At 46.9% G+C, this 25,966-nt stretch overlaps 1 protein-coding gene across 3 annotated transcripts in view; it reads right to left on the bottom strand.

The window, feature by feature from the left end:
- Positions 1-25,411, bottom strand: part of PTPN3 (protein tyrosine phosphatase non-receptor type 3) — a 120,898-nt gene extending 95,487 nt beyond the window's left edge. For all 3 annotated transcript variants that reach the window (XM_055271549.2, XM_055271550.2, XM_063636141.1), the window contains exon 1: positions 25,329-25,411. The gene's annotated coding sequence lies outside the window, so the exon portion shown is untranslated. The remainder of the gene's footprint in view (positions 1-25,328) is intronic.
- Positions 25,412-25,966: the final 555 nt, after the last annotated feature.

The following is a 25,966-nucleotide window of genomic DNA, read 5'->3' as shown; positions in this document are numbered from 1 at the left end:
AGCTGGGGCTACAGGCATGTGCCACCATGCCCAGCTAATTTTTGTATTTTTAGTAGAGACAGTGTTTCACCATGTTGGCCTAGGCTGGTCTTGAACTCCTGACCTCAGGTGATTTGCCTGCCTTGGCCTCCCAAAGTGCTGGGATTACAGGCATGAGCCATCGTGCCCAGCCCACATACACTTTATTTCCCATGTCTCTCATCTGTATACACACACAGACACGCCATGCTTTTCTCTGAACCACTTGCTGTAGAGATCATTCCCCTTTATCTCGAAATATTTTAGCATGTATCTCCCCCAAACAAGGGCATTTCATAACCACAGTACAATTACCGCACTGGACAAACAACTTGATAAACACTTATCTAATATCCAGTCCATACTAAAATTTTGCAAATTTTTCCAAAGATGTCCTTTATTTATCTCCCCTGATCCACAATCCAAATCAGGATCATGCCTTGTTTTACTTGTCATATGGAAGTCACTTTTTTTTTTTTTTTTTTAAAAGAGACAGGGTCTCGTTATGTTGCCCAGGCTGGCCTCAAACTCCTGGGCTCAAGCAATCCTCCTGCCTCAGGCCTCCTAAGAAGCTGGGACTACAAATGTATACCAACACACCCAGCTTGAAGTTGCATTTGAAATAAATACCCCCTGACCCTCATGACAATGGTGCAGCTGGTCTGAGAGCCACACAGTGGAAAATCTTCCACCAGACAATCTTCAGAGTTCCTTTTGGTTCTGCCAGTCTATGCTTATAGCCAGGGTCTTGGTTAGGTGGGCATCCTTATGTCAGTTTTACTGTCTATATTACAAGTCACTTTCCAGAGCTAAATAGAGTTTCCGTAGCTTGGCAGCTGCCCCATCACTCAGTCTGGGAGAAGTGCTTCCTAAATCATTGTTGATGAAGTAACAGATTTTCCAGTCTATATGTCAGTGCTGAGATTAGTACTGTTGTCTAAATAGAGAAGAAAGCAACAGGAAAACTGCCATCATTCAAAAAGGACTGTATCACTTGATATTACATAACCAGATGTCTTGGCTTGTTCACTCAAATGAGTCCACATCATTCACCAACACCAATTCTTAACAATTTGTCCAAATTATTAAAGGCCACACAATGCACACACCCTTCCTCAGAAACCCGTTGAGTCAACCAGCATTTTCTTAAAGCAGCAGCAATGAAAGAAAACAAGATGCACACATTTTGTGTTATTTATTAGGCTTTGAAAATGTTCTTTTTAAAAATGTTATTTAGTATTTTCTCTGTTTTCACCATCATTTTTATTTTTTTGCGAATGTTCTTAATGAAATTCAGCCCAACTAATTAAAAATTAGTCATTTCAGTTTTTATTTGTGAAATGCCCAAATATCTTAGAAAACATTTTCCTATACATTTCCCTTTATTAGTTTTAAAATAAGTACAGTTGATAACAAAATTACTGTACAACTGGTACCTGGAATTTAATCTTTTTCCTCATAACTCTATAATTTCATAAATTGATCAACACTACCTTCTGCCATTTTTAGCCTGCTTTCTTGGCTTTTAAATTTTCCAAAGTACAATACTACATAACAATACAAAGATAAATACACTAACTTATTTTTAAAGTTTTAATGTAAACATAATCGTGACTGAATACTTGCTAAACTAGAAAAACAAATGTCCTTATTCAGGGAGGCATATTTCATATGGCTAATTCAACGTTAAAGCCAAGAAACAAATTTATCCTGAACCTATATACCAAAACATAAATTTTTAAATAACATTTTTAAAGCATAAAGCCTGCTAATGAATAACACAGTTGACAATGCCAGTGCTGGTGAACAAAACTTTTAAAAAATTTGGGTATTTATGAAAGTGTTAATACCTTTTATTAAAAAATTATTTATGAACATATTTAATACTCTTCAGATTTTTCTCTAGCACAAGGGAGACACACTCACACGGGTCACTTTAATAATACAGCACAATACTCCGTCGAATCATCTTGCAGTTGTCAATCCTGATACTCCAAAAGTACAATTTTGGGATCAAATCATTTGTTCCACAGATCCTGTAATTTGTTCGGGGAGTGGCTCTCTGACTGAAGCCCCTGGGAAGCCCGGGTGGAGTCATTTGTAGGACCCGTTGTATTCAAACAGATCTGTAATTACTGGCCTTTTCATACAACTTCAAAATGTCAAATAGTTTTCTTATTATGGAGTTGGGGTTTATTTATAGGTTTTATTTATAGGTTCGACACCATGACACTTGCAAAACTAACAAAATAAAAAAGTTATACTTGATCCTGGCAGGGTAAGAAGTAGTAGTTTTAAGCTCCCTGAAGGGCAAGATAAAGAATGCTGCGGGAGCCGCAGGCAGTTTCGGGAAAGAGGTAATGTTGCTATAAAGAGAAACCAATCTCCTAAGTGCCATGAGCTGGGTTTTCAGTGCTGTGATGAGAAGCTAGTAACTAAAACACAAAGTTTGCCTCAAAGCTGGCAGAAAACTCATGCTGAGTATATTAAATGAAGCCATTCAATTTAAAGAAAAACCTTTTTCTTGAAGTATCACAGAGAGAAAAAGTACAAATGCTAAATATAGTGCTCCCCAGGAACCCAGCAGGAGCCCCTTATGTCCTCTTCCAGACGCTCCCTTCCATAGGCGACCACTCTCTCCTGACTTACACAATGCCGTCTTCCTGAGTTTTTTTAAGTTAGATTGTGTTAGAAGTTTTTTTTTTTTTAAAGAGTTTTAGAAAATCTGATTATGATGCAGTGTCAAACAGCACACCTCCAAATTCCACAGGACTCAACTCTCCCTGGGTTGCTTCTCGGTACCCACGTGGATGTCTTGGGTGGGTTGCAAAGGCATGAGATTTGGTTCTGCCCAGGTAATCACTGAACGGTGACTGGTAACCTTTCCCCACTGTGTGCCACCTTGGTGAACCCAGACACCTAAGGGCCAGCAAACCTGCCTCCTGGGAGAAAAACAGGGCAAATGCCAGCCCATGGGGGGGTTTTAACCAAGTCATGCTGAGGAAAATGACATCAGGACTTACCCCAGACAAGCTGTACCCCCGACAGCCTCCAAGCAACCTGCATCTGACTACGATTTCACGGGCTTGTCAATCTCGTTTACAATTCCTTTTAGCCTCCTTGGTTGCTACTTTGGCAAAGGAGTTCCGCATCATTTATTCTCTCCATATTCATTTACTCTGCGCCAGGCCAGGGAGTGGGTAGTATCAAGTTCTAGGGGAGATGAAGGTCCAGGGTGCTGGAGGAACACGAGGAGGGCTCCGGATCCACCAGGGTGGGGTGGGCGTCGGGACTGGTTCACAAAAATTTCATGCGGAGTCTTGCAGGATAACGGGTATTGGCCAGGGAGAAGCTGCAGCATTCCAGACACTGCAAACCCCAAGTGCAAAGGTTGGGAGGGGAAAATGCACGCACGGTATGGGAATTCCACAGAAACTGATTTAGCAGGCGTTCCTAAGGAATAACTGAAATCTCAGAGAAATCTCAGGGAGGATAAGATTAGGTACTTCAAAAATCCAAGGGGCTGTCACACAGAAGAGGAATTAGGATACAATGTAAGGCTGTGAGAAAGTTACCAGCATCAGAATCAGGCAGCTGTGGGGGGACCTCAGCTTAATCACTTACTGAGAGATTAACTTGAGAGAGACTGCTTACCCTCTCTGAGACTCAGTTTCCCTATCTATAAAAGAGGAAGGATTTCCCTAAGGTTGTTTTAATCACTGGAGATAATGTGTATGCAAATTAACTTGCACCTAGCTACTATCATTAGACTGAGTTTTTTAGGTCCCAAAGGTTCAATGGGTAGAAGATGAAAGAAACACATTTCTCTTCAATAGAAGAAGGAACTTTTAAACAGTTAAACCTGCACAAATATGGAAGGAAGTGCCCCGTAAAAGAGGGAGCTCCTCATCACTAGAGGTAATCAAGAAGAGAAGCTGGATGAGACCCTTGGTGAGAAGGCCTCAGAGGGCAGACTGACAGTGGAAAGAGTGGGATAGATGAACTATGGGCTTTCAGGACTTCTGTTTCAACAATTCCAAGATTAAGTTTCTGTACATGTAAGCCTCAATGTGGTATTGTTCAAAACTGAATTTCCTTACATGTATTTTTTCTCATCAGAAATAATTCTAAATGAATACTTCATTCTTGGAAAAAACTGAAATGGCCCATCAAACCGTGAAACAGGAGATGAGGGACTATACCAAGCAAAAATATGTAAAGCTCAAAAAACAGACAATGGAATATGTTTTACATTTAGCTGTTTCTACCTAAAATTAAGCTACTGATCTCATTTCATTTTCCCTCCGAGTAGTTCCACTAGGCCCCAGACAGACTGGAAATCAGGATGGAATACATTTACTCCACAGGGACATGAATCAAGTTGCATAAACCTTACAAAAATACTGTGTTAATATTTGCTCTCAGGCACAGACACGCCCATTTGGGTGTCAGTCCACGATATTTCTATCTTAGGCTCTGGCCCCCACCCCTTTACAGCCAAAAGCAGCAGAAGCCTTCAGAAAAGAAAACAGCTAAAGTCACTTTGAAAGGTTTGAGATGTGCTAATCACAGTGCATCCCAGCCAAGAAACTGGAATCTCACAACCGGACCATCCTGCCAGCCTTTGTTCCCGCCAAGGAGTCTGAAGCCAGTGGCAGTCCGGCCAGAGAAATCCAATTCTCACCACCAGTGTCCCTCGCCATAATTTTATCTCAAGGAAACAGAGAAAAATACTCCCCACTTACCCCCACGAAGCACCATCTTATTTGTCTCTGATCATCCAGGTGACTCGTGAAGTCACTAACTCACTTTTCTCTGGCTCGGTTTCCCAGGTTAGAGCCCTCTAAAGCTTTTTCCAGCTTTAAAATCCTCTGCCTGTAAGGTTTTAATCCAGGAGGCCATCTCAGGTTATATTAAGTTCGGTAACCCTGCTGGTTGCCAGTGTGCCTCTAGAAACCATAAAATATTTTTATGCAGCCTATTCAGATTTCCAGGGCTTTGTACCCTGATAAAGTGGGGTCAGCAAATTAATGAAAGGAAACTCTTAAAAAAGACTTCTAAAAGGCATGCCAAAATGCAAATCAGGAGAACAGCATTTAGGAACAACTGAATGAAATGTATATGTTTATCAAAATCAGTTGTAAACCTTAAAAAAACAGTAAAAAGTAAATGAATGTATAATTGCTACTAAAAAATAAAAGGTAAAGAAAAAAAGGAAATAATATATGTCATTGCTGCTGTTGATGCATTTATCCGTACTGAGGCCTTCCATGTGCTGTGAGCTGAGAATACAGAGATAAAGACAACCCTCTCACTGATTTCAAGAGTGGTCCGTGACTGGACTAGGAAGATCTTTGCTTGGGAGTACTCTGGGACAGGAGGGGTCTTGCCAGACCAGAGTCCACTGGAAGTTTGAAGGAATAGCCAGACCGGGGTTCTAGTCTCTGCTCTGCCACTCCCGAGTGGACACGAACCTGAACAAATTAATGTTTTGTCTCAGTTTCCTCCTCTGTAAGTAACTGTAGGGAGCAGAGATTTCATTCTTAACGCAGCACAGAGCCTGGCCCGCCACAGCCACTCAACACCAGCTCTGTGAATGCTGCCTATGTGTTCTTGCCCTTCCCACCTGTCTTGTTTCTCAGTCCGTGGGCCATTCCCTTTCCTGTTTCTGGGCTTCCTGTGCTACGGGGCTTCAGCGATTTCCAAGTATTTTTACACCCCTCACTCCTGACTGATTGGTTTTGACTGGGCCTGGAAGGTAGCACTGCTGTTACCATTTTACAAGATTGGGAGACTTGACTCAGAACCACGCACAGGTCACATAGGCAGACTCCAAACAGGGTGATGATCCCAAGCTCAGGTGGGGGCATCACACACCACCCACTCTGAGTCCACTGATCCATGTGACTGGGAGGGAGGTGAATTACAGGTGATTCACTGGAGGTGGTAAACGGAGCCCCACACTTAATCACTATTGTCTCTGTAACTTACTAAATAAGGTATGTTCTTACCCTTTTGAGATAATCTTTATAAACATTCCCCGAGGCTCTCATGTTGGTAAATTTCCTCTTACAAGGGAAATGGCCCAGAAAACCTTCTTGCCCCCTAATTAACTCTGCAACATTAGAAACTTGAGTAATGATCTGGGTATTTATCACCATATTCCCTCCGCTCTAAGATGACACACCTGATGTAACAGGTGTTTCAGCAAAGTCATTTTAAAGAAACAGTACATCCAAAGTACCCTGTGACTGTGAAGGTCATGGTGATTTCAGAAGCATTGAAGTGTGGCCAACGCGCCTTTCAGAATTGAGGAAATGTAGTAAATGACTTCCTCCCACTTTTGCAAAAGGCCTGGACTGGAGTGTGTCACATGATGTCTAAAGGCCCTTCCAGCCTCACAGGCAGCCGTCCCTGGGTTAATTATTAGCAGCAGCGGGAGGGCAGAAACAGGCCACCTCATTTCCTGAGGCCAGGCTCTGGGTTTGGCCTGGGGCCGCTCCTACCTGATGACCAGCTCTCCTTCCGGACCTCAGTGAGGTGGCCAGCCCTGGCCCCAGTCAGTCTCTCCTCCCACTGCACCTGACTCCAGGGGTCTCGGAACCGCCAGGACTCCTTCTGGCCCATGGGAAGCTGAGCTTCTCAGCAAACTAGAGCTCCATAAAACTCTTGCTCGCTCACCTTTGGGGGGCACATGCACTGGCTCTGAGCCAAGGATCTGATGAGGACAGTCATGGGGCGGGAGTAACTGATAAACAAGGGGGCGGCAACCTGGGTGTAGCAGGGGCCTGGGTCTCTGGAGGATCCAAGACAGGCCTCACGGTGTCTGAACCCTGAGCTTCTTTCAACCTGCCAGGAGACAGGCTCAGGCAGGAAGAAATCTCCCTGGGTGGCTGTGAAAAAGGTGGATCTGACCACAGATGGAAGTGAAACTTGGAGGGGAAGGAGAGGGCGGCTCAGACCAGCGGCTACAAAGGGCGTGGACTCTGATGTGCTCAGGTTGAACAAAACAAGCCAACCAACAATTTTGTTTGTGTTTTTTAAAAAGTTGAACTTGTAATGTCTATGCAATCATATATTCCACTCTTTCTCATGATCACTATCCAACATTCATTCAGGTATTTCGAACACTTCCCTGACCCTTTCTGTTATGACTCTACGATATTCCACCACGTGGGTGTACATAACTGTGGCTGGGTGTTCAGATGACTTCTCACTAGCAGAGCTCAGATTTCAGAAAGAATCCACAGTAAACCCAGAAAAGGAAGAGGAAGCACGTGACCAAGGGCAGGCACCAATGCCAAGGAAGTAGGGGTCCCGATGAGCCCTGAGTTAGGGCAAAAACACCAAAGAGGGGGAACGAGATGACAGACAGGGGCTGGGCCACCACCTAGAGGAGGATAGCTAAACATGAGCAAGGTAACTGATGATGATTTGCGCAAAATCGCCAAGTTAACTGTGTTCTGTCTTTTCTACCAGGTAGAACAATCTTTTACAATGGAAAAGATGAAATTAAAGGAGATGGGAAGGCATTCCCTGAGGAACCCCCATGACCCAGGAGAGAGCCCACACTCATCATCTTACTGGACTCTCACATCGAAAGAGGGGACCAGGCTTCACCCATGAGGTTACCCCATGTGTTTCTGAGGTGACCCAGGGGCAGGGCAGAATCCAAAGTGGCTCCTGCCAAAGACATGCTCCTCCCACTACCTCTTCTGGTCTTGTTTTTCTTTCTTTTTTTTTTCTGTTCTTTTAAATCTCCGGTAAACAAGTGTGTCTTTTTTTTTTAATTGTAAAATATATAGGACCTAACGTTTGCCATTTTAACCATGTTTAAGTGTACAATTCAGTGGCATTAATTATATTCACAATGTTGTGCAACCATCACCACTATTTCCAGAAATTTTTCATCATCCCAAACAGAAACTCTGTACCCAGTAAGCAATAACTCCCCATTCACCCCTCCTCCAACTCCTGGCCACCTCTAATCTACTTTCTGCCTCTATGAATTTGCCTAGTCTAGATACATCAGTGGAACCATATAGTATTTGTCTATTTGAGTCTGGCTTATTTCACTTAGCATAATGTTTTTGAGGTTCCTCCATATTTTAGCATGTATCAGAACTTTATTTCTTTTTGTGACTGAATGATATTCCATTTTGTTTATCAATTCATCTGTCATTGGACATTTGGGTTGTTTCTGCCTTCTGGCTATTGTGAATGGTGTTGCAATGCTTAAATTTTATCGTTTCAGTGTACAAGTATCTGTCCGAGTCCATTTTCAATTCTTTTAGGTATACACGTAGGAGTAGGATTGCTGGGTCATATGGTAGTTCTATCCATAGCTTTTTTTATTTTTTTGAGACACAGTCTTGCTCTGTTGCCCAGGCTGGAGTGCAAAGGCACGATCTCGGCTTAGTGCAGCCTCCTCCGCCTCCCAGGCTCAATGGATCTTCCCATCTCAGCTTCTCTAGTAGCTGGGACCACAAGTGTGTGCCACCACACCCAGCTAAGCTTTTGTACTTTTGGTAGACTGGGTTTCGCCCTGTTGCCCAGGCTGGTCTCAAACTCCTGAGCTCAAGCGATCCACCCGCTTTAGCCTCCCAAAGTGCTGGGATTACAGGCCTGAGCCTCTGTGCCTGGCCCTATTATGTACAGCTTTTTGGGGAACAATCAGAGTGTTTTCTACAGAGGCTACACCATTTTACATTCCCACCACAATATAAGAGGGTTACTATTCCTCAACATCCTTGCTAATACTTGTTAGTTTCCTGTTTTTGATCATAACCATTCTAGTACGTGTGCAGTGGTGTCTCATTGTGGCTTTAATTTACATTTTCCATAATGATTAATGATGCTGAGCCTCTTTTCATGTGTTTACTGGTCATTTATGCATCTTTAGAGAAATGTCTATTCAAGTCTTCTGCCCATTTTTAAAATTTGTTTTGTGTTAGTGTGGGCTGTTGACTTTCAGGGTCTCGCTCTGTCACCTAGGCTGGAGGGCAGTAGCACCATCTTAAGTGTAACCTCCGTCTCCCAAGTGATCCTCCAGCCTCAGTCTCCCTAGTAGCTGGGACTACAGGCACACACCACCATACCTGGCTAATTTTTGTACTTTTTGTAGAGACGGGGTTTTGCCGTGTTGCCCAGGCTCATCTTGAACTCCTAGACTCAATGATCTGCCTGCCTCAGTCTCCCAAGGTGCTGGGATCACAAGTGGGGGCAACTGTGCCTGGCCTATTCTCTCATTCTATAGGTTGCCTTTTCACTTTCTTGATAATGTCTTTGGATGCAAAAAAGCTTTAATTTTCATGAAGTCCCAATTTATTTTTCTTTTGTTACTTGCATTTTTAGTGTCATATCCAAGAATTCATTGCCAAATTAAAGGTTGTGAAGGTTTACCCCTGTGTTTTCTTCTAGGAGTTTTAATGGCTTTAGGGTCTTTTATTAAGGTCATTGATCCATTTTGAGTGAATATTTGTATATGATATGAGGTGTTAGCTGCTCTGGTCTTGCTGAGTGGAGTCCTTCACCAGCACCATCTTCTGGCAGAGCTAACATCCCTACACAAAAAGGCTGGGTCTGAGTCTTTAAAATCTCACCACTGCCGCACAGGCAGCCTGCCCAGTGGCTGGTACCCAACAGGTGCTCAATAACTCACTGTGGGATGAATGGATGGATGGATGGATGCATGGTTGGATGGATGGATGGATGGATGGTTGATGGATAAACCACTGGATTTATCCCTCCACTCACTTCTTACGACTGCTGCCCACAGCTGGCTGGGAGACTCTTTCGTAACAAAGGAAATCTAATAGGCTAAACATATTAAGAATTAAATATCAACAATGGCATTTACGCACTCCTAATATTAACCTAAAAATGACCCAAGATCTAACTCACGCACCTAACTGGACAAGACAGAGGAAAGCCCAATGTACCCTTGCCAGTCTCCTGGTTCAAGTCCCTCACTGCACAGATAAGGAAACCCAAGGGCAGGGCAGGGCATGGCAGGGACTTCCAAAGCCAGACCCCACCAAACACGGGTCTCAGTGATGGCCCACTATAGATAAGCAAGAGAAATACATGAGGTTAGTTTGAACTGCTTCACAGAGGAGGGGTGGCCTTCTGGTTCTACAATCTCCAAAGGGGACGGAGAAATGAACCCTGAGTCCTAGATCTCATTCTGCTCCACCAGGGTCTCATGCTTCTCTGGCTGTTCCCAGGTGGTGCCAAGCTTGTTCCAACCTTGGGTGTTTGCACGTGCTATTCCCTCTCCTTGAACACCCTTCCCTTAGATATGCACCTGGCTCTCTCACTCAGTTTCTTCATGTGCCTGCTTAAATTTTACCTCATCAGTGAGGCCTTCCATCATGATCACTCCTTCTCCCTCTCGCCCTACTTTAGATTTCTCCTTAAATGTTAAGTTCCTTAAAGGCAGGGATTTTAGTAGTGAACTGCCATCTCCATGGCATCTAGAACAGTGTCCAGTGCATATGAGGCACTAAGTATCTATGGAATGCATGAACAAATTGATAAAATTGGGAACCCCATACTCAATGTGTAGCGTGTCACAAGAGGGGAAGGCAGATAGGTGGGCACTGCCTGGACCCTGCAGCCACAGAGGCACCCAAGTTTACTTCTGGACCCACAGGCTGTCCAGCACTCCTGGGCCTGTGACAAAGACAGGGAGGGCTGGGACATCATGTACAGTCAGAAACTCCCCAGCCTTTCGGTCAGGTCCAAGATGCTGGCAGCTGCTCCCCTGCTGATCAGGCCATAGAAAATGGAGCCTCTGCCCAAAGGCGCTTAAGAAATGTGTGTGAAATGCACAAACGAATGAATGAATGAACAACTAATGCACGCAGGGCTTACACCTGCATTTTTAGAGGGCTTGTGTCAGCGCTAACACAGCATACCATTCCAACGGGGCTGGGAGGCAGTCTGACTGAGTAATTCCATTTCTAGGAACCTGCTGTCAGGATATATTCAGACATGAAAAAAAGTTTTAGTTGCAGAGATTTTCCTCCCAGCAACATTTATAACACTGAAAATTACAAACAAAAAAGCTACTTGCCAATTTCGGAGGGCCAGTTAAGTAAGCCACAAAACAGCCACAGGATGTCTATGTGATTAGAATATTAAGAGGCTTGTTATAAAGTTGTATCTACAGGATAACCGCAACTAATTAAAACAAAGGAATCTGAAAGACAAAAAAACCCCACACGTGTTAGTTTTTCTATTCTTTCAACTTTTCTGTTATTTTCTATGATGAGCAATGATGAGTTAGAAGAAAGTCAAACTGATCGAATTTTTTTTGTTTTAAATGCTGTCACCTAATGCTTTATTGGTGCCAGGGTGTTAGACTGCTTAAATCTCTGTCCCCTGACTCTCTGCTGCCTCCTGTCCCATTTCTGCATCCCCAACCCTGCTTCCTCTTCCTGGGTCCCCTCCCACTATCCACTGTCCACCCTGCCCTACCACCTCCGCAATGCTCTGGACTTTTAATCCATACCTGGACCCACTCCTCCCCCAGAAACGAGCTCCAGCGCTGGGCTGCCTCCTCCACTTCCCAGATCTGTGGCTTTGGACAAGTTACTGAATCTCTGTCCAGACAGCTGAGCCAGTACTGCATGAGTACTCAGCATGCTGCTGTGTCACCACGGGATCATCACATGACCTTGTGAGGTAGAGACACCACTGGCATTCCAGTGTGGAGAGGTGGAGACCGAAACTCAGGAGGCTCGAGCAGGGCCCTGGAGTGAGCGAGTGGGGGCCCGGTGATGGTCCCAGGCTCACCACCTGTGCTGAGAGCTAACACTGAGCACGGCAGCCTGGCCGAGCCACCTCTGTGGAAGCTTGGAGCTGAGGACGGACATCTGAATCTGAAGTGAGGAACAGCCACTCGGCTGGGAGCTAGAACTGAGGGACAAAAGTTGTGGAGAACACATGGGAGAGGAGGCAGAGGCCAGATCCTGAACAACTCTTCAGTGGTGGACTGAGGTGCCTGGACTTCAGAGGCGACAGGAGGGTAGTGAGGTTTCTCGAGCATGCTGGTCAAAGTCAGCAGCACCCTTGTTTGATATCCATCCCATTCCCTCACCCCACATCTACCTGAGACTTGCTTCTCTGCCCTCCTGTTGTGGCAAGATCCTGATTGTCCCAGGTGCACATGGTTCTACTTCCTGACTGCTCATCCTCACGCAGTCCTCAGCCCTCTATGACCCCCCATCCTGCGCTAGGACAAAGCCCAGGCATGCCTACCAGCGGTTTCCCCAGCTGGCTCCTCAAAAGCAAAGCCTTATCAAGAGTCATATAAGGCCAGGTGCAGTGGCTCACACCTACAATCCCAGCACCTTGGAGGCCAAGGTGGGTGGATTACTTGGGTCCAGGAGTGCAAGACTAGCCTGGGCAACATGGTGAGACCCCATCTCTACTAAAAATACAACAAGTAGCCAGACGTGGTGGTGTGCATCTGTAATCCCAGCTACTTGGGAGGCTGAGGTGGGCAGATCGCTTGAACCTGGGAGATGGAGGTTGCAGTGAGCCGTGATGGCACCACTGCACTCTAGCTTGGGTGACAGAATGAGACTCTGTCTTAAAAAAAAATAAAAAGTAAAAATAAAAAGAGTCATATAAGGTCCAGCCCCCAGATCCTCACCCTCTTCTCCTGTGACTGGCAGCACCTTCCCCAGGAGATCTCCCCTTCCCCAATCAGTCTTCCCTGCCAGAATCATCAGTTTCTACACTCATCTCCTCCTATGGAAACCAGACTCTTCTCCTTCCCCTTCCACCATCATCCTGAGAAGACTGAGTAAGGGAGAGCCTCTGTCCTGGAGCAGCTCACGAGAGGGAACCCCTTTGCAGTGTGTACCCCTTTAAAGGAAAAACATTCTCAAGATCCACCCCTGACCCTCATACACCCATGCACCTGGACCTATTTAGTAACTCTGAAGAAAACTGAAGCCTTTCCCGGTCTTTGAAAATTCTTTCAATAGCAAATAACCACTGCAACAGCAAATCTAAGTTTACGATTGAAAACATTTAAGGTTAACTTTACATACAACAGAAAACATTACAATGACAACACAAAACTTAGCAATTCTTGCAGTATGAACAGACTGAAGACAGGTCTGCAGGACTCTGTGAAACACAGATCTCCCCTAGAGTCCAGCCACTCAACATGTGGTGGCTTATGGACCTCCCAGACTTACGGACCTGGGAGGGTGCTGGAAAGGCAGAGTATAGGACCCAGCCCAAACCTGCTGAGTATGTATTTGCATTTTAACACGAAAGCTTGGGAAGCCCTGGCTTATAGCGTACATTTTGTGGGGTTGGAGAAAAGACGGGGAAAAGCAAGGCCAGATGGAGCCTGCACAGAATGAGGTGATCTTCTGTGCTTTATAAGGGAACGTTTTTCTGGTAGCTGTGTGAAGGAGGTACAGGCGCAAGGGGTCTATTTGTGACAGTAAGCAAAAGAGGCAAATGGGAGAAGCGAGAGAACTCAGTCTGGGTGGAGTGGAAAAGAGGAGTGGGCTGGAGAAGGGATTTCTGAGGTGTGGTGGACAAGCTTGTCCAGGGTAGGTTGTGGGGGACACGTGAAGAGTGACCTTGGGTTTCTAGGCAGGAAGACTATGTGGAGAGGACTAGTGGAGAAGGCATTTTTAAGAAAGAAGGTGATGAGCTCTGTTTCAGAAATGCAGAGGAGAGGCCTAGGGGCACTCATGAGGAGTTGTGCAGATGTGATATACACAGGATTGGAAATGCCCAGTGATATGGTTTGGCTGCGTCCCCACATAAATCTCATTGAGTTGTAGTTCCCATAATCCTCACCTGTCATGGGAGGGACCAGGTAGGAGGTAATTGAATCACGGGGGTAGTTACCCCCATGCTGCCGTTCTCGTGATAGTGAGTTCTCACGAGATCTGATGGTTTTATAAGGGGCTTTTCCCTTTTTGCTCTGCACTTCTCCTTGCTGCTGCCATGTGAAGGAGGTTGTGTTTGCTTCCCCTTCCGCCATGATTGTTAAGTTTCCCAAGGCCTCCCCAGCCTTGTGGAACTGTGAGTCAATTAAACTCCTTTTCTTTATAAATAACACAGTCTCGGGTATGTCTTTATTAGCAGCGTGAGAATAGACTAATATACCCAGAGATGATCAGGCCGGAGACACAGACCTGTGAGCCCCTGCTTATAGAACCAGCTGAGTTTACCTGAAAAGGCCTGCAGGATAGTAAGAGCAGAGGATAAAGGCAGCAGAGGAAGATCCAAGGTGTGGAAGGTAGGAGGGGATAGGAGCATCACAGAAGCCCTGGAACACAGAGGAATTTCTCTGACCAAATGGGCTGAGATATGAGAACCTGCCTCTGGTCTTAACAAGTGAGCAGTCCCTGGCCATTGTGGCAAGAGCAGGGAGGGCCCAGCTGGCCGCAAAGCGCAGAGCATATTACCTGAAAGTGTCATGAAACCCTGGGCAGCGGACCTCAAAGGGCACTCCCTGGCCTCCGAACGAGTGGCATCACCAGAGAGCTTGTTAGAAATGCAAACCTTCCGGCCTCACCAGAGGCTCTGATTCAGACCAAGAGAATCACACGCTCTGGGGGTGGGGCCTAACAGCCTCTTTTAACCAGCCTTCTAGGCTTCCAGGTGATTCTGATGTGCCATAGTTTGAGAAACACCGCTACAGGATATGGAAATTCGATGGAAGGTATATATCATCATTTCTACATGAAAACAAAAAGAAGAAAAAGACAGCCTAGCAACTTCTACATAGAGAAACTCAGCAAGAAATGCCTAACTGCTTCAGTGCCAATACAACTTATTTCTATAGTCAGAGAAATGCCAAAAGGTATTAACAAAATAATAAAAATACATGGCCCATCTGATAAACTTCCTTGGATGAGATGTAGAAAACACACCCAAGATCTGGGGGCTGGAAATTCTGAGACATGGGTGCCAGTTTCTGCTCTGCCATTGACTATGTGCCCTTGAGTACGTTACATCCCTTGCAGAGCCTCAGCTTCTCCATCCACAAAAGAGGGAGCCGGAAAAGGCTTTTCTAAGGTCCCTTCCAGTTCTGACACTGTGTGACATGCTCTGTCCTGTAAAAAGTGACCCCAAACGAAATGCTTTTAAGCAGCTGTGTGGGGTCGGAGGGAGGAGGCAAGTACTTTTTTTTTTTGAGATGGAATCTTACTCTTTCGCCCAGGCTGGAGTGAAGTGGCATGATCTGGCTCACTGCAACCTCCGCCCTCACACCCCGGGTTCAAGTGATTCTCCTGCCTCAGCCTCCCGAGTAGCTGGGACTACAGGCACCCACCAGCACTGTCTAATTTTTTGTATTTTTAGTAGAGGCAGGGTTTTGCCATGTTGGCCAGTCTGGTCTCGAACTCCTGACCTCAGGTGATCCACCCGCCTCTGCCTCCCAAAGTGCTAGGATCACAGGCATGAGCCACCGCACTGGGCTGAAAGTACATTTTTAAGCAGTAAAATCTAATAACACAGTTAACCAGAAAATCTTTCCAACATTCAGCAGTACTAGTATCTTGCATTCTAAGAACTGGAACATTCCTTTCCTAACTGGCTTTTCCATTAAAGCTGCTGATGCCTAGAGTAATAAAAACATGACTGCACTGGACAGTGTTCTTGAAGTTCACATGACTGGGATGCTTCCCAGAAAATAGCTCCATTATCTTCACATTTTCATCCTATAATAATTTGTAATCCAGGAAGGCAACGTTTGTATTTTCTTCTAGGCAGAAAATAAGTTAAAGAAACAGACTGTATGGATCCTAGAGCCTGACCCCTTGACCGAGTGTCTGGGCACTTGATATTACAAATCTAGGCTTCCTGATAAATGGCCCTGTAGTGACCTTGTTACTGGGATCCCTAGATGCTGGTTTCCTGCCTGGTTTCTCTGCATCCAAGTCCCTGTCTGCACCTACTGTTCATCCAATGCCCATCCTCTTGTGCCTGGGTCCCCAATGCCACCTGCTTCCCTGTCTTTGCCAAAGGTCAGCGACTTAGTCATGATCTCAGAACTAGGGCTGGAACAGGGATGTGGGCGTTGGTGTGGGTGTTGGAAGAAGAGGTGGAAGTGTGAGCACTAGAGGAAAGAAGATAAGGTCTAGGGTGACTCCCGCCTCCTGCCTTTCTTTGCTTACACACCCTGGCTCTTAAATTCTATTAGAAATTGGTCAGTGGGAAGCACAGCTGGCTTGTTCATCTCCCTGTCCATCTATCATAAACTCTGTCCCTGCTCCTCCATCCAGCCTGGGTATGTGAGTACGTTCCCAGACTGCCAGTCCTTGTGGCAGGAAGGTACCATAGTGAGGTGAAAGCTGACAAAAGGCCAGTGTGGCAGGCACAAAGCTGGGGAGTGGCATCCCACTGGAGGTGGTACCACAGAGGTGTGGGGACCAAAGCCACAAACATCAGGCCTGCAGGCCATGCAGAGATTAGTTTTGTCTTTATCCAGGTAGAAGATTCCTAGTGCTAGCGGGTTTTCCATGCTTGCTCACCCTGCACTGATCTCAACCTCGAAGTCACTCTTACAAAGGGTGACCACACGTCCGGATTTACCTAGGGCAGTCCTGGCTGAGGCCCATCAGTCAGGTGCAATTATTAATAGCACCTCTTTTTATTCTCAAATTGTTCTGGTTGGGATGATAAATTCTAGTTGCACTGTTCTTGGGGCCCTAGGCCTGTGAAGTCAGAGCTGCAGTTAGAGAAGGCTACCCAGGATTAGCAGGGATCCCCAGCCTGATGAGTCTCACCCCTCATCAAACATTCCATTTGCCTCTCCAGTATCCCTGCCAAACCATCATCTGGCTTCTGCTTGTATACCTGCAAGGACAGCAGGCTCACTATCTTCTCAGGAAGCCTCTCTTTTTGGAGGAAAGCTTTGTTATAAAAATAGCAAGATTCAAACCTGTATACAGTATGAATGCAACTAAATAACAACATCCAGGCCGGGTGGGGTGGCTCATGCCTATAATCCCAGCACTTTCGGAGGCCGAGGTGGGTGGATCACTTGAGGTCAGGAGTTCTAGACCAGCCTGGCCAACATGGCAAAACCTCATCTCTACTAAAAATACAAAAAATTAGCCAGGTGTGGTGGTGGACACCTGTAATCTCAGTTATTCCGGAGGTTGAACCAGGAGAATCACTTGAACCCAGGAGGCAGAGGTTGCAGTGAGCCGAGATTGCGCCACTGCACTCTAGCCTGGGTGACAAAGTGAGACTCCATCTCAAAACAAAAAACAAAAAAAAAAACAAAAAACACATCACTTAGCAGGGAAAGGCGTGGGGCTGGAAGAAAGCAGAAAACCTGCTGACTTTTTCCCTTGCACCTCCTTCCATCTCTCCTTCTCCTCATTCAACAAATATTTACTGAGTGCATTTGATGGTCCAGGCACTGTGCTTGGCACTGGGGACAAAATGGTGAGTTAAAACAGACTCAATGTGAGGGGCATTCTACAAAATAATTGGCTTGTACTTTCCAAAAACATCAAGGTCCGGCTGGGCACGGTGGCTCATGCCTCTAATCCCAGCACTTTGGGAGGCCGAGGCGGGCAGATCACCTGAGGTCGGGAGTTCGAGACCAGCCTGACCAACATGGAGAAACTCTGTCTCTACTAAAAATACAAAAAATTAGCCAGGCATGGTGGTGCATGCCTGTAATCCCAGCTACAAGGGAGGCTGAGGCAGGAGAATCGCTTGAACTCAGGAGTCGGATGCTGCAGTGAGCCGAGATCGCACCACTGCACTCCAGCCTGGGCGACAGAGCAAGACTCCATCTCGGAACAACAACAACAACAAAAAGTCAAGGTCCTGAAGAACAAAGAACAGTTGGGGAACTGTCTTAGTTTAAAGGAAACTAACGAGACATGACAACCATATGCAACCCATTTATGAGTTTTTTTTTTTTTTTTGCTATAAAAAAGGACATCACTAAGACAACTGGCAAAACTTAACATCTAGGCCGGGTGCAGTGGCTCAGGCCTGTAATCCCAGTACTTTGGGAGGCTGAGACAGGCAGATCACTTGAGGTCAGGAGTTCCAGACCAGGATCCAACATGGTGAAACCCCGTCACCACAAAAAATACAAACATTAGCAGGGCATGGTGGCACACGCCTGTAATCCCACCTACTCGGGAGGCTGAGACAGAATTGCTTGAATCCAGGAGGTGGAGGTTGCAGTGAACTGAGATCATACCACTGCACTCCAGCCTGGGTGGCAGAGTGAGGGAGACTCCCTCTCAAAAAAAAAAAAAAAAAAAAGTATATAAAACTTAAGGTTTATAGATTAGGTAAACAATGTTGTATCAATATTAATTTATTGATTCTAAAATTTGTATTGTAGTTATGGAATATCATTGCTTTTAGGAAATATATGTAGGGGGAAAAGAGGCATCAATAAATAATCATCAAATGGTTCAGGAAAGATATATATATAAAAGGGATAAAATAAAAAGAATAAAATGGTAATGTTTGGGAAATCTGGGTGAAGAATTTATGGGACTTCTTTGATTTATTCTTGCAACTTTCCTATGGGTCTGAATTGGATCAAAATAAAACATTAAAAGAAAAAAAATAAAACTTAGAAAAAGTTTTTTTAAAAAAGAGACCCTGCCTTCACACAGCTTACAGTGTAGCTGGGAGACAGGTACTAATACAAATAATTACATTAATTAACTGCAAAATTGCCACTAGGAAAAGTGCTATAATGGAGAGAGATCTGGTGGCGTGAACATTTATAGCAACAATTTAACTCAAGTCAGGAAGGTGAGCAAAGGCTCTGCAATCATGGAGCTGAGACCCACAGGATGAAGTAATCAGTGGGCGGGGGGGGGCGGGGGGGAGAAGGTCCCAGGCTCTTGCAGTCCCCGCAGCAGGAAGGAGCACGGTGAGGTGAGGGCTCGAAAAAGCATGAACATAGGGCCTGCAGGAGATACTGAGAGATCAGCTTTGTCTTCATTTTGAGAGAAACAAAAGTGTATGGAAGACTCCCTCGTCTGTGGAGTAGAGAATCCACTGGAAGCAGGAGAGGGCATGTGCAGATCATGACAATGCTGACAGTCGACCAGCTGCTTTCAGAGAAGCATCGTGCATAATTTTTCTTGTGTTCCCTGACACTTTATTTTCTACAAGAACCATGTACGCATTTGGTAACCAGACCAGGGGAGGGGACTGAGGGGAGCCAGTGGGGAAGATTGAGCTCAGGAGGCCAACCTCCCCTCCAGACCAGGCCCAACAGTGGCTGGCGGTCAAAAGACAGCTGATGGAGCTGGTTGCTGCCTCCCTCACCGAGAACCTCTGGGCTAGCCCTTGAGCTGATGTGGCTGAGGAAGGTGACGTGCATGGGCCAGGTCTCCAACCCCACTCCTACGCCAGGGGCCCCTCATCAGCACAGCATTCAGGCAGCCATGGCCCCTGCACAGTCCTGGATGCTTCCTCTTGGAACATCCCTTCAGTCCTAAGAACCAGGACCTGTGGTCCTGGCTGGGGAGGGACCTTCACTCACCCACAGCGACTCTCAGCACTGAACACAGATCAAAGCACTTGTCTGGAGGGTCAGGAGTCTGACCACAAAGCGAGGGACCCCTTTTCTATGGCAAGTTTTGCCTTGGTTAGTTTTCCACATTAGCTCATTTACAACAGTCAACTTAAAGGGCATAGTTGCAATTATGATCTTCATTTTACAGGGTGGAAGTTGATTATACAATTTGGGTCATTATTGTCATGCCCAACTAAATCCGAGTCGAGAGGCCAGGCGAAAAATACTCAGGGCACATAACATTGCTCCAAAAATATAATTCTCTGCAAGCCTGGCTGCTAAAACTGCCTGTTATAACCTAAAACCAATTTTATTTAATAACTACTGAAACAAATAGCTGTGACTCTAAGACTAGTTTTGTCTACCACCATCATGCAACAATCAGAGCTTGCCTGCTCCCGAAGAGCTTCTCTAGTGCCAATGGACTTTTTTCAAAACAATACATAACATTTCTCTTTCTAATAAAACTCCCAACCTTCTCTTTGTTTTCCAAACCGAAGACCACCTGGTCTGTATAGATTTCCCAAACTATTATTCTTACTTCCCAAGCAAAACGTTTTAAATTTAGAGAAATATCTGTTTTTATATTTTATTTGACTTTGACAACAGATGATTTGTCTAGGCACAGACTTGGGTTCAAACGTTGGCTGCAGCCAGGCACAGTGGTTCACGCCTATGATTCCAGCACTTTGAGAGGCCGAGGCAGGAAAATCAGTTGAGCCCAGGAATTCAAGACCAGCCTGGCAACACGGCAAGACCCTTTCTCTATTTTAAAAACAAACAAACAAAAAAAACCAAAAAGACAAATCTCGGCTGCACTGCTTACAAACACTGTGCCCTTTGGTGGTTACTTCATCTCTCTGAGCCTCAGTTTTCTCACCCCATCTGTAAAATGGGGCTGGAAGGAATCAGTCAGATTTTGAGGCTAAAATGCACCGTTTGTACCCTATGGGGGCTCAGTTAAAAAAAAATTCACTTCAGTCTACACTGCTTAAACATTTACTAAAAGCTTGTGTATTCTTACAGTAAATCATGGGACCTGAATTTTCCAGGACTATCCCAATTTCAAATCCTCTGTCCTAACTTTCCACATAAACCATCAAAATGTTTCAAAAATTCCACTCTCTCAGTATCCAAACACTTCTCAGGCCTCCTCTTGCACAAAGCAGTGGCACACACATTCTTTTTTCACACTACAGATCCCACTCTTTGGTTCAGAAAATGCAGTCAGCAGAGTCCTGCCGGTTCCCTAAAGGAAATGGGGTCAGTGCTCCACTGCAATTCAGACTGGGCTGTTTCCCAGCACATCTATGTAAAGGCAGCCAGGGGGAGGCCGGGCCACAATCAGAGCATCACCCACAGACGGATACACACTGGGCAGAGGAGTTCATCCCCCACTTACTTGTACCTGGGAGGCAGCCTGGCGACAGGGTTGCTGTGAAGATTAAATGAATTAAGTTAATATTTGGAGAGCACTCACAACAGTGTGTGGCAACCAATAAGTACAGATTAGTGCTGATAACTAAAACCGGAGGCATCCCTGCAGAAGTTACTTCTGCCTCAAAGACAACACAGTGGCATTGCTCCCATCCAGGTGAAAACAAGGAGAATAGGCACTTAGCCCTGGGCTGGGTAAGGCCTGGCCCATGTACAGAGATAAGGCAGACCCTAACTACAGCAGGTGTGTTCTGCATTAGCGAACATCAAGAGGCTGGACTTGGCTGGGTGCGGTGGCTCACGCCTATAATGTCCACACTTTGGGAGGCCAAGGCAGGAGGACTGTTTGAGCCCAGGAGTTCGAGACCAACTTGGGCAACATAGTAAGACTTTGTCTCCACAAAAAATAAAAAATTAGCTGGGTGTGGTGGCACATGCCTGTAGTCCCAGATGCGAGGTACAAGGAGGACTGCTTGAGCCATGATTGGGCCACTGCACTCCAGCCCAATGACAGGGTGAGACCTTGTCTCAAAAAACAAAAAAGACCAGGTTGGACTTGGAGAAGAGTCACCATGCCTACGATCCACAAAGTCTCTTCATGCCTTTGCCCCTGCTGTTTTTCCTGCCCCAAATGCCATCTTGTTCCTAACTTTGAGGCTTAATTTAAATTATGCCTTGAAGTTAGAACTAACTTCTCCCCATAGTTAGAAATACTCCCCACAGTGTCTCCTGATGCCCATCGGAATGAATGGCTGCATCCTCTGGTGTCTCTTGCATCTAGCTTATCCTTTTAAAGTACTTACAGGACCACGGACAGATGGATGGCGACACACATACACATATACAAACTGTCTTTCCAAATCCACCATGAATCCTTCCAAGGCAGGGGTTCAGGGTTCATCTCTGTAGCCCTATGGCCTAATACATGGTAGAGACTCAATAAATCTCAATTTACTGTTAAATCTGTGCTCACACCTGGTCTTAGAATAATAAGTTAACCTGGGGGCAGTGGGAAGCTTCAGGTGCACACACAAGCAGAAGCTCTGGAGATGCAAGATTTCTGGGTCTTAGAACCCATTACCAAATCAGTTTTCAGCCAGGGGCTTACCAAGCACTTCTCAGGTCCTTCTCGGCCAGAGGAAAGAAGACACCTATAAGATCAGGCTCTGAGGTCACCTGGACCCAGCCAAGAGCAGTGTGGACACTGACCTGGTCTCCTCCTGTCTCTATTAGAGTTGGTATGAAGAGCTGATGCTTGGGTAGGCTATCCCACCACCACCAGCCCTTCCAGACCAGGGTATGTGCTGGGTGCCTTCAGCATTCCAGCTTCTACAACAGATCTTGGGAAAAGATAAAGAGGCATTGTCCCTGCTTTCCAGGACCGCAATGCTGGAAGGTGAGCTCTCCTGGGGAAAGATGTAGGGACCACAAATTGCTGGTCTCTTCTCAACCACCACAAACCCTGAGGGTTGGGGAAGGGCAGGGTGCCATGTCTTCTCACTCCCTCCCATCCCCAAAGCTGAGCCCTTCTGGTAGGTTATGCTTGTCCTAGAAAATGTCTCTTGTGTGCCTGGACCTGTAGTTCAGAAGGTCAAAATTGGTCCCTCTTGCTCCTGGCCCCACTGTACCTTTGCCAGCTCAGTTTCCTTATCTGTAAGGTGGGGAACGGGGTGGGGTTTGTTGCTGCCAAACCCCACTGTGTGTGAAACCTTCCAGTTCACAGCCAACAAAGCATTGCTCTCAATTCTCTGAAGCCAATTACCACCTCGGAACCCTAACTTTTTCCAGGGATAAGATTTGTCTCTGACCTTGCCTCCCTAACCAGGTCTCTGAGACTTGAATGAGAATGCTTAAAACTACCGGAGTATCTTCTGTATTATAAAAGATGAATCGAGGGGTCAGAGACATGACTGATAATATGGTAAGGGATCCTGAATCTGCTTCCATGGTAACTTGGGCTTTTTCTCCTGCCCCAAGCTGTTTGAGGGCCCACCACTTGTCTGGCCTGACCAGGACTTGCCCTTTCCCACAGGGAAGTGGATGCAGGCAACCTGGATTCTCTGGGGTGCACCCCACATCCCCACCTAGCACTACATCTGCCATATATAAGTTCAATAAATGCCTCAGCTACTCTGAAATGCCTTCAGTAACTTGACCTTTTATATTCCCCAGCTAATGTCTAATTTGCATATATGAGTCCTTTTTAGGAGATGGCAAATCACCAGAGACAACGCAGGATCAATACAGAGTATTAGGCACGTTCTATTCTACTCCAATTCTCTGCAAATTGGTATTCCATTAACTGCATGTGGGATTTATGGGAGCTCGCTATAAACTAGAATATTTAACTAGAATGGCCCACTCTGTCAGATAATAGCTTACTGTTGTTAATTTTCAACTAGTCAATCTCAGAAAAGTTTCCAACTTCCAATATACTTCACATCTTGATTTAATCATCCGGCAAGTCATCCATATCAAAGCCTCCATACAACAAAGGGACAGGCAGCTTGATACAGAAGAAAAAGACTTGCCCTTGGAACCAGGAGACTTGGGTTACACCCCAGCTCTACGACATACTGTGTAATTGGCTGGTCAGAGCCTCAATGTCCTCATCTGTAAAATGGGAGTGACACCAGCCTCACAAGGGAGTTGTAAAGATTAAACGAGATGATACAGGTGAATGTACTCTGTAAGTTCTATAAGGCTATGCAAAGGTTAGTTATTACAAAAGCACAAGATAAAATTCTCAAACAACTCGGGCTAATGACAGAAAGCAAGAATTAAATTGGTGGTTCTAAAGGGGTGCGGGGGTGGCATTTTGCTCCCTAGGGGACATCTGACAATACTGGAGGCATTTTTCGTTGGAACAACCGGGGGACAGGAATTGCTACTAGAATCTACAGACCAGGGATGCTTCTAAACCCTACGATGCCCAGGACACAAAGAATTATCAAACCCCAAATGTCAACAGTGCAAGGCTGAGAAACCCTGATCTAAATAATCACTTAAAGTTGGATTTGGGAGCTTTTTAAAACAGAAATCTTCCTAAGCAGGCTTTACTTTCTCCCATCATCTGCTTAAACATTTGCAAGATGGATCATCTTGCAAAACAGCTCTTTTGTAAGTGAAGCCAAACTGCCAACTTCTGGAGTTTTTGAATGTATAAAACTGCTTTTAAAGGAGATGCTCTCTGATTACAATTCGGCTAAATTGTTTTTCCGAAGGCCTTGACTTCGGCAGAAGTTCTCCTGGGCACAGAGACAGGGTCTGTCACTCCACCACTAGGCCCTGAAGATGGTTTCCTAATTCGAATTTCCTGCTGAAATGAGAGCCACGAGGGTCTCTAAACGAATTAAATTCACATCACGCCAACTGCTTGCTAGCTTTGTGCCGGGCACGGTGCCAAACACCTCCACATAATTTATCCCACTTAATCCACTCAACAACCCAGCGAGGTAGACATTATTACCAGCTGTTTGCAAGGGAGGAAACTGAGGACCAGAGAGGTTAAACAACTTGTCCAAGGTCACCAGCTGGCCAAGGGGGAGCCCAACTTGAACGGAGGTCTCCAGTTTCCAAGTCACAAGCTCTTTCCACCAGCCTGGAAAACCCAGGTGTCAAGTTGTCTCAACTTCCCATGAATTTTTAAGGCAACCGCAACTTCTCAGTAAGTTTAGGTAGCTGAAAATGAGAATTTCGGGGGGGGGGGGCTGGGCACTCTCACATACACTCCCCCCTCTGCAGCTGTCTCACCGCAGGTACCTGATAAATCATTCCATATCGCCCGCGGAAAGGGGAGGATTTATTGGCGCTGGAGTTTCGTGCCAGGCCCAGGAAATGCCATCTTTGAAAGCCGAGAGGCGGATTCGCCCTGGGAGCCGAGCGCTGGCCGCCGCTCTCGGCTAGCTCCCCGCGGGCTGTGCGCCCCCTCGGAGCCCCGGGCCGGGGTCGCGGCGACACGGGGTCCTCCAGAGGTGCCGGCCGCACGGGCTCCGCGGGTTGCGCCCGCCCCTGCCCGGCCGGAGCGCACGCCCACGCTCCGGCGCCGCGTCCCGGCCGCCCGCCCGCCCCGGCCGAGCCCCACCCGGCGCCCCGCCCGCGCCCTCCCGCCCCGGCCCTGCCAGGTGAGCGCAGCGGGGCACCCCCTCCCCGCCCCGACGTGGTGCGGGGATCCCGGTGCAGCCGCACCCGCCAGCCCGCCCGCGCGTCCGCCGCGCGCCCCAGGGACGGGTGGGGGCGGGGTGGCGCCGAGCGCGACCCCGGCCCCCGGCAGCCCCGCGCCTTACCCCCGGCCCGCAGGGGTCGCACGGGCCCGTACCTGCAGCATCCGGGGGCGCGGAGCGCCCAGGTAGGTCGCGCGTGCGGGCGGCGCGGAAGCTCGCTCGCGGCGCGACCTGGCCGCCGTCTGAGCATGCCCAGTGCCGCCCGCGGGCGGTTCCCGCCGGCCGGGCTGGCCGCGACGGGCCCGCGCGCCGGGCGGGGGGCGGGCGTCCGGGCCGGCCTGCGGTGTTCTCCCGCCCCCGCCCCGGGCTGGCGCGCCCCGACGCATCTCCTAGGGCCACCGGGGCTCTCCGCCGAGCTCCGGGCAGGTCCTGAGTTCCCTCGAGCATGCATGCAGCCATTCGTTCCACAACCATGACTGGGCACCTACTGTGTGCCAGGCCCTCAGTGATTTCATGCCTAGGGAAGGCAAGAAGTCGGCGCCCAAAGAAACTTTGAAATGAGGAGTCTTGCACGACGGGTGCGCGGTTGAGCTGAGGTCCCGCTGACTTCCAGTCCAGTGCTCGTCCCTTGGCACTAGTAAGCTTCCCTGGTTAAACCTCCCCAAGGCTCGTGGGACCCGTACCTGATCTGTGCTCCTGCTTCCCACTTCCGTCTCATCTCACACCTGCCTTCCTGCGGATCCTAGAGCACCTTTCTGTCCATCAAACACTCGAACTTCACTAGCCTCAGGAC

Source organism: Symphalangus syndactylus, chromosome 3 (assembly GCF_028878055.3).
Source record: "Symphalangus syndactylus isolate Jambi chromosome 3, NHGRI_mSymSyn1-v2.1_pri, whole genome shotgun sequence".
In the NCBI taxonomy this organism is placed as follows: Eukaryota; Metazoa; Chordata; class Mammalia; order Primates; family Hylobatidae; genus Symphalangus; species Symphalangus syndactylus.
Note: the sequence above shows the minus strand (reverse complement) of the source record. Positions and strands in the feature narration are given on the sequence as shown.